Source organism: Glycine max, chromosome 10 (genome assembly GCF_000004515.6).
Source record: "Glycine max cultivar Williams 82 chromosome 10, Glycine_max_v4.0, whole genome shotgun sequence".
Classification (NCBI taxonomy): Eukaryota; Viridiplantae; Streptophyta; class Magnoliopsida; order Fabales; family Fabaceae; genus Glycine; species Glycine max.
The window spans coordinates 17,101,718-17,114,161 of NC_038246.2; positions in this window are offsets into that span (position 1 = coordinate 17,101,718).

The window sequence follows — 12,444 nt, forward strand, 5'->3', positions numbered from 1 at the left end:
GTGTTCGGATAATTCCATCATGCATCTTGATTTTTATTGTGCCAATTCCAATTGTCTTGCATGAGACATCATTTCCCATGAAGACATTTCCACCCGATTTCTCTTCATAGGTGTCAAACCAGGTTTTGTTAGGACACATATGAAAGGAACAGCCAGAGTCTAATATCCACTGATTTTCAGAATGTTGGTGATGATTAGCAACTGAGAGAACAAGCTCATTTTGAGATGTGGAACCTTCCTTGGCAACAACAGCAGATGGTTTGCCCTTTTTCTTAGGACAGTCTTTCTTCCAATGACCTGGCTCGTTGTAGTAGTTATAGATATCCTTTGGATTAACATGAGTCTTCTTTTTTCCTTTAAACACCTTTTGCTTGATGTTCTTGTTATAGTTAGAGACAACAAGACCAGATCCATTTGATTCTTCAAAATTTCCAGTTGCTTTAAATCGAAGTTCCCTCGAGTATATGCTGGATTTCACCTCCTCCATGGTGACACATTCCTTACCAACACTAAGAGAATTGACAAAGCTGTCATATGATGGTGGTAGAGAGACTAATAGAATCATGGCAGCATCTTCATCCTTTATCTTAACATCTATATCTCTTAATTCCATCAAAATAGAATTTAATTCATCAAGATGATCCTTAAGAGATGTACCTTCTTTCACGTGTAAACCAAATAGACGCCTCTTCAAGAAGAGCTTGTTGTAGATTGACTTAGTCATATACAACTTTTGCAACTTGAGCCATAAGCCACTTGCAGTTTCTTCATTTGCAACTTCATATAAAACTTCATCGACAAAGAAAGCAAGACTAGTGAGTGAGCCTTTTCTTCTTGTTCTGCAAGTTCTTCAGTCTTTGAAACAAAGGCCTTTTCTTTTGATTCAGAAGTCACTTCTTTCTTCACAGATGCAAAAGCAACAAGAGCCCAAACACGTTGTTCCTTCAACAAAGCATGCATCTTGATGCGCCACAGATTGAAGCTGTTCTTTTCATTGAATTTCTCAATCCTGATTGTGTTTGACATGATTTCTTGAGTGTTCTTGATCACAAAGAAGCAGCGAAAGGACCAGAAACAAGACTCCCCACAACTTGATCTTCATATTCATACGAGAATCTTGAATTCCCTTGATCACAACTTGAGCTCTTGATACTAGTTTGTTATGGAAGTGATGAAGAACAAGCAAGAACAGTAGTACGAGATGCAGTAGAACAGAAATGTCATACACACAGATGTTGCAGCAAAATGAATGAGAGAGAGAGATGAGAAAGAACGCACAGAATTACGTGGTTCACCTTTGATCAAGGCTACATCCACGGGAGGGAAAACAGAGAGCCTTTATTATTACTGATGCAATACACAAGTGGAAGCTTATTCTAAATACAGAGCATTCTTGTCTTAGCGGGTGCACTAAAGGTACCGTGAAAATAACAGAATAAACTTCCATATGGATTTTAGTCACAACTCAACACTAACAATGAACATAAAAAATAAGGTGAAATTGTACAAGTTGACATTATTTTTTTATTTTCACTGTTAACAAAATTAACTAAATATTGAGATACGTTCATAAACCGCACAACACCTGGGTAAACATCTAGTTATTAACTAAATATAGAGATACACTTGATTGTAAATGGAATCGCTACTAGAAAATAGTCTTTTAAAATCGGTTAATTATTAATAACTTTTAAAATCGATGTTGTTTTCTGCTCAGCAACATTTTTTCTAGAAGAACCGATGTTGTCGTGCATTTACAACATCAATTTTTCTAAAAACCAATGTTGTTTTTTTGCAATTTATTTTAATATCTTGTCTGTTTTTTAAATTACCTCAAACTTACAAATTTAAAAACATAACTAGTCCACTTAGTTTTCAGGCAATTCAAATTTTGCCCAAAATAATTGAATAATTAGTATCAAATAAAATAAATGTTTAAAGTAATGAAAACAATAATGTCAATACACACTACTAGAAAAAAATGCTTTTAACATAATTTATTTTGGGCATTTAACATCGGTTTTGAACCAAGGTTAAAAGTATTAATGTTAAAATCGGTTAAAAAAAAATTGATGTTGTAAATTAAGAAATAAACTAGAAAAGGTAAAATATGCAAAAACAAACCGATGTTGTGTCAAAAATAACATTGGTTTTAGTGAGACATCCTAGTGAGTTTGATTTAATATAAATGATTCATATATACAAGTCAATATCATCTTTAAATGCAAGAAAAACCTTCACCTAGTGGTGTACCACAACAGAGTCTTCGATCATTATGTGGTCCACATCTAGTCCTAGTGAGACATCCTTATTGGCATACTTGTGGAGAATGTGCCTCAGAAAAAGACATGCACAAATACTTATAGTCATATTACACTAGACACAAACCTGCGTGTTGCGCGGGTTGATAAATAATTAAAGAAATATTTATATAAATTATTTGTTTGATAAATTAAATTTAAAAATATAATTGTCAATTATATTTTATATTATTTTTTGTTAAAGGAGATAAAAAAATTATGTACAAATTAAGATATTTTTATTTATCAATATATTTAGAAGGGAATATTCTAAAATTGGAGGCTCGCCACTCAACAAAAGTTGATTAACCTGAAGATAAAATTAAGAATTATGTATAAATTTGATAAGAGCAATATTAGAATAAAGTGGAATTGACATAATAAAGCAGTCTAAGAAATATATTTAATGAAAGAAAAAATAGTCAACCATAATGGTAAAAAACATAAAAATGATGTAAATAAACATTGAAAATTGTTCATTTAAATAGACCTTTTGTATTTATTTCCTTTTTCCGGTGACCTGTTGTTGAATTTTGTTTTCTTTGGTGTGATCCATTTTAAACTTAAAAGTAAGATTAACTCTTCATCAAAGGATGTCAGACCAACTTGTTTATTCGCCTTTCTCCTTAATGGACTTTCAAAGATTGAATAAACTTCATTTAATGATTAAGATGCATCTTTTGACCTATTTGATGCTTGTAGCTTTGAGCTTTTACTTATCACAGATTGTTTTTTCACACTTTTTAATAGATTTTCTTCTTCTTTTGATGAAGAAGATGCATCTTTTAACTTCTTGAATAGTTGTAGCTTTGGACTTTGATTTCTGACAATTTTTTTATTTGCCTTCTTTCCGAATGGACTTTGTGAGATTTGATAAACTTCTTCATTAGATGATGAAGATGCACCTTTTGACTTGTTGGATGCTTGTAGCTTTGGGTTTTAACTTATAATTAGTTCTTCACCTAACTCATCCAATGATATTTGTTGTGTTGAAGTGGACTCCTTTTTTCATAAAAATATTAATTAGTGGATGAAAGTGTGTTTGTAAAAGGTATTTAATATGGGGGTATGTTAGCCGTATTTGCATTTTCAGTGTGAAAGAGTTCAAATGCTTTTGTGTTTAGAATTTGTTACACATCTCAATCGAAAATTGTGAATGTTGCTACACCGGTGTCATCATATACTTTCATTATATACAAAACATTAAACCTTGTTGGATACTTGGATGGCTGTCTGCATTCTCTGCAAGTGTATTGATTTCCCTCTTTTATAACTTTCTTTTGGCATCTCTCACATGCAACATAATTCAAAATTCAACTGAACCATCAATCTCATTGATTGTTGCATGAATTGTGAACACATTATCATGTTATTTTATATATGTTAAAACTAAAAAAAAATAAAATGTTATTGAATATTATGAACATGAAGGTCATGATAGGGTTGCATACATTTGATTTTGATACCCATCTCATGGACATTATATCTTGCAAAGATCTTCTATTTTTTGACATTCTCTTGTCAAGATCAATGTTGGTAGAATTTGGAGAAGATAGTTCTTTTATTTGATGTTGCTCCATTTTTTCTACAAAGTAGTTATTTAAAATGAAATTTATAATTTTTAGCTACATCAATCAAAGAATTAGAATAAACTAACAATTTTGTTTATTGAATGTTACAAAATGTGTATAATAAAATAAAATAAAAGAAGGAAGTTCATTTTACTCTATTTGAACTTTTCAAAATCAGGATTGTCTAGAATGATATTGATTCTTGTAGTTGAAGTTGAGTTGATTGAATACTCATCTAAAAAATATTATTAAAATATAATTGTTAGTAAATTAAAAATAATATAGTAAATAAAATATAATAAAATTATTGTAAGCAAAAAGTATGATATAGACTACATTGAATTAAAATTATTTATTTATTAAATAAGTTTAATTGAAAATAATACTTAAGAAAGTAAAGAAACATCTAAAATAAATAAATAAATATCAAATTAAATAAACATGCTAATATAAAAATAAAGAGATAGGAAATTATGGATCAATTTTTATTTAAATGTTATTTAAAGATTTTATATATATATATATATATATATATATATATATATATATATATATATATATATCTTAATATAAAACTTAAATTTAGAAAAATAATTTCAATTTCCATAGTGAAATGCATATGAAAATCATTTAATGTAAAAGTTAAGTATAATTTAACCATCCATTTATTTAGTTATCCATATTTTTTTGGCTAAATTATCTATATACATACATACATACATACATACACACACACACACACACACACACACAGATATATATATATATATATATATATATATATATATATATATATATATATAAAGAAAAGAAAAGAGATAGAGCATTAAGATATATATAGTGTAGAATATTTTGTTAAGGATTTTAAATGTATGAAAGTAATCAAACCTATGAATTTCTTAACCATGATAGAAGTGATTGCAACTATCTTTGACCCTTCTTCTTGGATGTGGATTGCTTTTTCAAATTCTGAGACTATGTCTACAAAGTAACTTTAACAACTCCATTTCTGGAAATAACCGATAAAAAAGGGAGATTTGAAAATATAATGTTCTATATTACATTTTATTATGCAAAGAAATATAAATTAATGAACTGTACAAAATTATTATTTAAACAAAATATGAGATATGTTAGAGTGACATAAATTAGTTATGAATTTGCAAAATAATTAATGTTGTACTTGCTAAGATTGCTCTATCATCCATCCTTTGAGCTAGAGTTTCCATTGAACCAAACTCAAAATAGTGTAGAGGAATGCTAATGGATATGCTACTAATTTTCTTGACAACAGTAGTAAGCAAAAATAATCATTTAAATATTCCTTTGACAGGTTTATATGCATCATTTGCTGAGACAATTCTTAAATTATGTATGGTGTATAAGTTCCCCTCTTGTAAAATTTCAATGAATTTTTGAAATCATATTTTCCCGTATCGCTACATGGAGTGGAGATTCCTATTGCAGTATATTAAAAAGTGCAAATTAGGTTAAAATTAAAAATATTAATTAAATAAATTTAATCAATATAAAATTTGTTTAAACTAATTTAATGTAAAAAAATTTGCATTTTGTGATATGTAATATTGGAGATAGTAAATAAAAATTATATTTGCAATAGTTAAAGTTGATGTGAAATATATTTTTTCACAGACTTATTTGAAAAATAAATAAATTTTAACTTTTTTTAACCAACATATTTTTTTCTAGGTTAGTTGGAAAAATAATTTTCGATCATGAACTTTGTTGATGTGAAATATTTATAGAGCAAAATATATATTTGAATTTAGAAATTACTAATATGAAAAAATTGAATGATATGTAAAATGTAAAAGAAAATAGTTATAGAATGTAATATAAAATATTCACTACTACAAACTCTTGCTTCTAGGACCCGCTTTCAAGGACGGTGGTCCGAAAAACGTTGTTGTTTAACAGGCGGTGGCATTTTAGTAAATATGCGCTTTACTTCAACGACGTTTTTTACCGAAAACGATGTCGTCTTCCAATTACAACAACGGGTTTAATAGGCATCGTCGTTGAATTGGATTACCCAACGACGGGTTTTATAACGACCGTCTTTGTATGCTGGTAAATTTAATCTTTCCCTCGCGTACTCTCGTAGTCTAGCTAGCCTGCACTACCTGAGTACTGTTGTGCCCTTAAGCTTTGTCTCTCTAAGTTGGTTGTCGTCGTGAATCACACCAGCAGTGTCGTCGTGAAGCACACCAGCAGTGTCATCGTTGTCGTCGACCATTCTCCATCACTGTTGCGGGTCAGCTTCCAGGTCATCTTCCTTTCTCCCTTTCTTTCTTATACATAGTCTCTGAGGTAAGAGGGCTTTGTGGTGCCCCTCTTTGAATTTGGTTGTATCTGCAGTCCTGTTCTTTGCGCAACCATATAGCTGGCTGCATTTCAAAGAAACTCGATTAGGATTGTAAGTATGATGGAACTGTGTAAATGCAACGAGGCATCCATTCTGTCTACGAAATATTTAATCTATGCAAACATATATGACTCTTGGAGAAATTGTTAAAATACTAATTCTTTGGACTTAACTTAGGCTTATACCTGTTTGACGAGGGGACTGACAACATCATATAGCTTTGATCCTCAGTATTGACAAAAGTTGGATCTTGTTATGGCTTATTAGTCTTTGTGTATGGTGTGCATTGCAATAATGCAATTAAGAGTTCATAAGGTTCAGAAATATCAGGTTTAATTAGTACTTATTAGGTTGAAAAGTAGGTGCATTCAAAGCTTATTGTATATAATGTGTGCTAAAATAAGTTGTAGATGTTCCCTTTGAGTTTTGTTTACGTATAAATGTAATAATTTTGGGTCCTAACATTTTGAAAAATTGAAACGCTCGTCAGTTTTGGAAGCCAAATTGATGGTTGTTAATGGGTGGTAATGGCCACTAATGAATTATAACAGCCAATAATGAGTGGTAATGGCTACTAAATGCATTCTTGATGGTAGAATGCCTATATATAGCACATGTATTTGGTCAGTGAACTCATCTCTTTGAATTCATTCTGATACACCATCTAGAGAGAGCTTGAAAGAACCAAAACAAGACAACTCTTCATGGCAATGGTTGGAGGTATGATTTAATTTTTATTTTCTGCATTTTGTTAATGACATGTGTTTCTTATGGTATGAAGGGCCTTGTTTCTTAAAAATAAGATTAGAAATCTTTATTTTGTTTGATTTTCTTGTTTTTGGCTTTTGAATCATGTAAAATGGTGTCCAAATGACTAAGAACCAACCAGGTCTGCATATGGGTGGGGTTGGCCCGCTAGAGGTTGAAGATGATGAATAGTCTAAAAAAAATGAAAAATCCCATGTTTTGGGCTAGCTGGGTGTTGAACCCATGTAGAATGTTGTAATATGTGCAGACCACTGAATCAATAAAGCCTTTTTGATATGCAATCGTTTTCATACCTTATATACTTATTCTGCTTTACAATTTATGGAATTTTGATTTAATTTATGCATGAATATATTCTGGAAAATTTTATTCTATGCATATATGTATGAAATCAAATATTATATTTCAATTATGAAATTATATGAGAATCTTATTCATAATTATATTATATCTTAATTTTGAAATGATAATATGATTTATTCTCATATGATTAAGTTTTATGTCAAAGCGATCTTTATAATTTTGATTAATCATGGACAAGCCACAACATCTATATTTTGATTAAAATTATATATTAAGTTGGTTAAAGATCATACAAGGAATTAGACATAATATTGTAATTAATTATACTTATATAATGAATTTTATCCCACAGGAATTTTTATTATATTTGTATAATTAATTGGGATAAAATGACATTATTTTTCATGGTTTACCCTCAAGCATCATGAGGTATGTATAATTTGTAGATTTTATCATAAAGTAAATATTTGCAATAGAAATTTGATTATTCTATCATGTTGTACCCGTAAATCATGAATTTAAGCATGTAATTTGATTATTCTATCATAAGGTTTAATTGTTTCTTATTGAATTAAAAATTTAGTGCACAGGAAATTTTTATGTCACAAGATTCAATTTTATGGTATGTTTACATTGGTAAAAGATACAATTAAGATTAGTATGCCTTAAATTTTGACATAAGCCTTTGAATTTTGCAGCTTCTCAAACTATTAGTTTTTCTGATATTCAATGTGATGTTCCCGAACTCAAAGGAGATAACTAGAAGATATGGAAGGAGAGAATTCTTCTGCAATTAGGGTGGATGGACATAGACTATGCTATAAGGAAAGACGAACCACCTGCAATCACTGATGAACGTAGCCTAGCTGACGTTGCGCTATATGAGCGGTGGGAGCGATCTAACCGGCTCAGCGTGATGTTCATTAAGACCAAAATCTCGGCTGGGATACGTGGTTCTGTTGACCAACATGAAAAGGTCCGAGACTTGCTTAAGGCCATTGATGACCAGTTCATCACTTCAGATAAGACTTTAGCAAGTATCATGATCATGAAGTTCTCTTCTCTTCGGCTCACCAGTGTGAAAGGTGTGCGTGAGTACATCATGAAAATGCGAGATATTTCAGCTCAACTTAAGAAACTAAAGGTTGATATGTTTGAGTCCTTCCCAGTGCATTTCATTTTGAACACCCTTCCGCATGAATATGGGCCATTTAAGATTTCCTACAACACACATAAAGATAAATGGTCTATCAATGAATTAATGACCATGTGTGTTTAGGAAGAAGAAAGGCTTGTAATGGAGATGGGTGAAAGTACATTGCTGACTACTGCTTATGGGAAGAACAAAGCAACTAAGTCTCAAGTTAATCAGAAGGGGAATGGTAAAATACCACCTCAAACTGATATTAAGAAGGTGGCAAAGTGTTTCTTTTGCAAGAAGAAGGGACACATGAAGAAGAATTGCCCCGGATTCCAGAAATGGCTTGAGAAGAAAGGTAAATCAATCTCATTAGTATGTTATGAATCTAATATGGTTAGTGTTAATATTAACACCTGGTGGATTGATTCTGGATCTACTATTCATATTGCAAATTCTTTACAGGGTATGCAAAACCTAAGGAAACCAGTGGGAAGCAAGCAAAGCATTTTATCAGGCAATAAGCTAGGCTCACATGTGGAGGCCATTGGAACTTGCATTTTGACTTTAAGTTGTGGCTTTATTTTAAAATTAGAAATGACCTTTTATGTACCAAGTTTTTTCCCGAAACTTGATTTCTATTTCAAGACTTGTACCTTTTGGATATTCCTTTAATTTCAAAGACACATCATTTGAGTTATTTTATAATTCTGAATGTGTTGGGAATGGTATCTTGTCTGATGGTCTTTATCTTATTGGTTTACAAAATAATGCCACTTATAGTTCAATGCATGTTCAAACTGGTATTAAAAGGTGTAATATTAATGAGAATTCCTCTATGTTATGGCACCGGAGATTAGGACATATCTCCATTGAGAGGATTAAAAGGTTAGTGAAAGATGGGGTACTCAATACTCTAGATTTTGCTGACTTTAAGACTTGTGTTGATTGCATTAAGGGTAAGCAGACCAACATGTCTAAGAAAGGTGTTAACAGGAGTTCAAGCATATTAGAAATAATTCATACTGATATTTTTTGTCCAGATATGGATGCACGTGGTCAAAAATATTTTATCACCTTTATAGATGATTATTCACGATATATGAATATTTATTTGCTTCATAACAAATACGAAGCATTGGATGCCTTCAAAGTCTTTAAGGCTGAAGTTGAGAACCAATGTGGCAAGCAAATAAAAATAGTGAGATTAGATAGAGGTGGAGAATACTATGGCAGATATACTGAGAATGGACAAGCACCTGGCCCCTTTGCAAAGTTTCTTCAAGAACATGGGATTGTTGCCCAATACACTATGTCTGGTTCTCCAAATAAAAATGGTATGGCAGAAAGAAGGAACAAGACATTATTGGACATGGTGCGGAGTATGATTAGCAACTCCAATCTTCCTAAATCCTTGTGGGCTGAAGCACTAAAGACGACAATGTATATATTAAATCGTGTTCCAACCAAGGTTGTCCCAAAGACACCTTTTGAGTTGTTTAAAGGTTGGAAACCGAGTTTGAAACATATGTGCGTTTGGGGTTGTCCTCTAAGGTGAGAATATATAACCCACAAGAGAAGAAACTTGACCTGAGGACCATTAATGGGTATTTCATTGGATATGTTGAAAGGTCTAAAGGTTATAGGTTTTATTGTCCACATCATATTACTAGGATTGTGGAATCAAGAAATGCCAAGTTTATTGAAAATGACTTTATCCGTGGGAGTGATCAATTGAGGGACTTAGGTTCTGAAATTGATTATATAGAGTCTCAACCTTCCACATCAAATGAAAGATTGGTTGTAATTCATACCCCTCAAGTTCAAAGGGATGATGAACAACACATGATTGGCATTCCACAAACTGTTGTTGATAATCCAGTAGAACAAGTTGATCATCAAATTCATGAAAATGATTAACAACCAGTTGAACAACATGATCCCCAAGAAAATGTTGATGCAACATTAAGGAGGTCTACTAGAGTAAGAAAATCAGCTATTCCTAGTGATTATATTGTATATTTGTAAGAATCTGACTATAATATTGGAGCTGAAAATGATCCTGAAACTTTTGATCAAACCATGAGTTGTAAAGAGTTAAATTTATGGTATAATGCCATGAAGGATGAGATGAATTCCATGCAGAGTAACAAAGTTTGGAACCTTGTAAAGATGCTTAATGGGGCAAAGGCCATTAGATGTAAATGGGTTTTTAAGACCAAAAGGGATTCATTAGGCAACATTGAGAGATACAAGGCAAGACTTGTTGCTAAGGGATTTACTCAAAAGGAAGGAATAGATTACAAAGAGACTTTTTCTCCAGTATCTAAGAAAGATTCACTTCGTATAATCTTGACATTAGTTGCTCATTTTGACCTTGAGTTGCAACAAATGGATGTGAAAACAACTTTTCTTAATGGTGATTTAGAGGAGGAGGTTTATATGAAACAACCCGAAGGTTTCTCCTCTAATAGTGGTGAGCATTTGGTTTGCAAGCTTAATAAATCTATATATGGTTTAAAACAAGCTTCCCGTCAGTGGTACCTTAGGTTTCATGGGATAATTTCTTCATTTGGTTTTGATGAAAACCCCAGGGATCAATGCATATACCACAAGGTCAGTGGGAGTAAAATATGTTTTCTTGTTTTATATGTAGATGATATTTTACTTGCAGCCAATGATCGGTGTTTGCTACATGAGGTGAAACAATTTCTCTCTTAGAATTTTGACATGAAGGATATGGGTGATGCATCTTATGTCATCGGCATTAAGATTCATAGAGATAGATCTCGAGGTATTTTGGGTCTATCACAGGAAACCTATATTAACAAAATTCTAGAGAGATTTTGGATGAAAGATTGTTCACCAAATGTTGCTCCCATTGTGAAGGGTGATAGGTTTAATTTGAACCAAAGTCCAAGGAATGACTTTGAGAGGGGACAAATGAAAAACATTCCTTATGCTTCAGTTGTTGGAAGCCTCATGTATGCTCAAGTATGCACAAGGCCTGACATTGCTTATGCAGTTGGAATGTTAGGAAGATATCAGAGTAATTCAGGTATTGACCACTGGAGAGCTGCTAAGAAAGTGCTAAGGTACCTTCAAGGGACCAAGGATTACATGCTTATGTATAGACAGACAGACAATCTAGATGTGATTGGTTATTCAGACTCAGATTTTGCTGGTTGTGTTGACTCTCGTAGATCAACATCTGGGTACATTTTCATGATGGCCGGTGGAGCTATTTCATGGAGGAGTGTTAAGCAGACTTTGACTGCTACTTCTACCATGGAAGCTGAGTTTGTCTCTTGTTTTGAGGCTACATCACATGGTGTATGGCTTAAAAGTTTCATTTATGGGCTGAAGATAGTTGATACTATTTCAAGGCCTTTGAGAATTTTCTGCGATAACTCAGCTGCTGTCTTTATGGCTAAGAACAACAAAAGTGGAAGTCGAAGTAAGCACATCGACATTGAGTACTTAGCCATTAGAGAAAGAGTAAAAGACAAGAAAGTGGTCATTGAGCATATAAGTACTGAGTTGATGATCGCTGATCCTTTAACTAAGGGCATGCCACTGTTTAAATTTAAGGATCATGTAGAAAGAATGAGACTTAGGTCCACTTTATGATTGTATACTTATATGTTGAAATTGAAACTTTTATATTGTGATATTTTCTCATATTTATGTGCACATTGATTTATTTGAGAAAAATTATGTTTTGGACCAAGGATAAACATTGGGTTTATTCATTAAGTTTTATTACCACTTTGAGTATACTACTTGGGAAATTGAGGATATTGTAATAAATGGATGATATTACTTGTTATAAGAGGAACTATCACTATGATTCGTATATTCATTTCTTAAGAAGATTGAGCATTAAGTCCAAATGTTTGGATCAAGTGGGAGAATGTAATAATTTCTGGTCCTAACATTTTGAAAAATTGAAACGCTCGTCAGTTTTTGAAGCCAAAT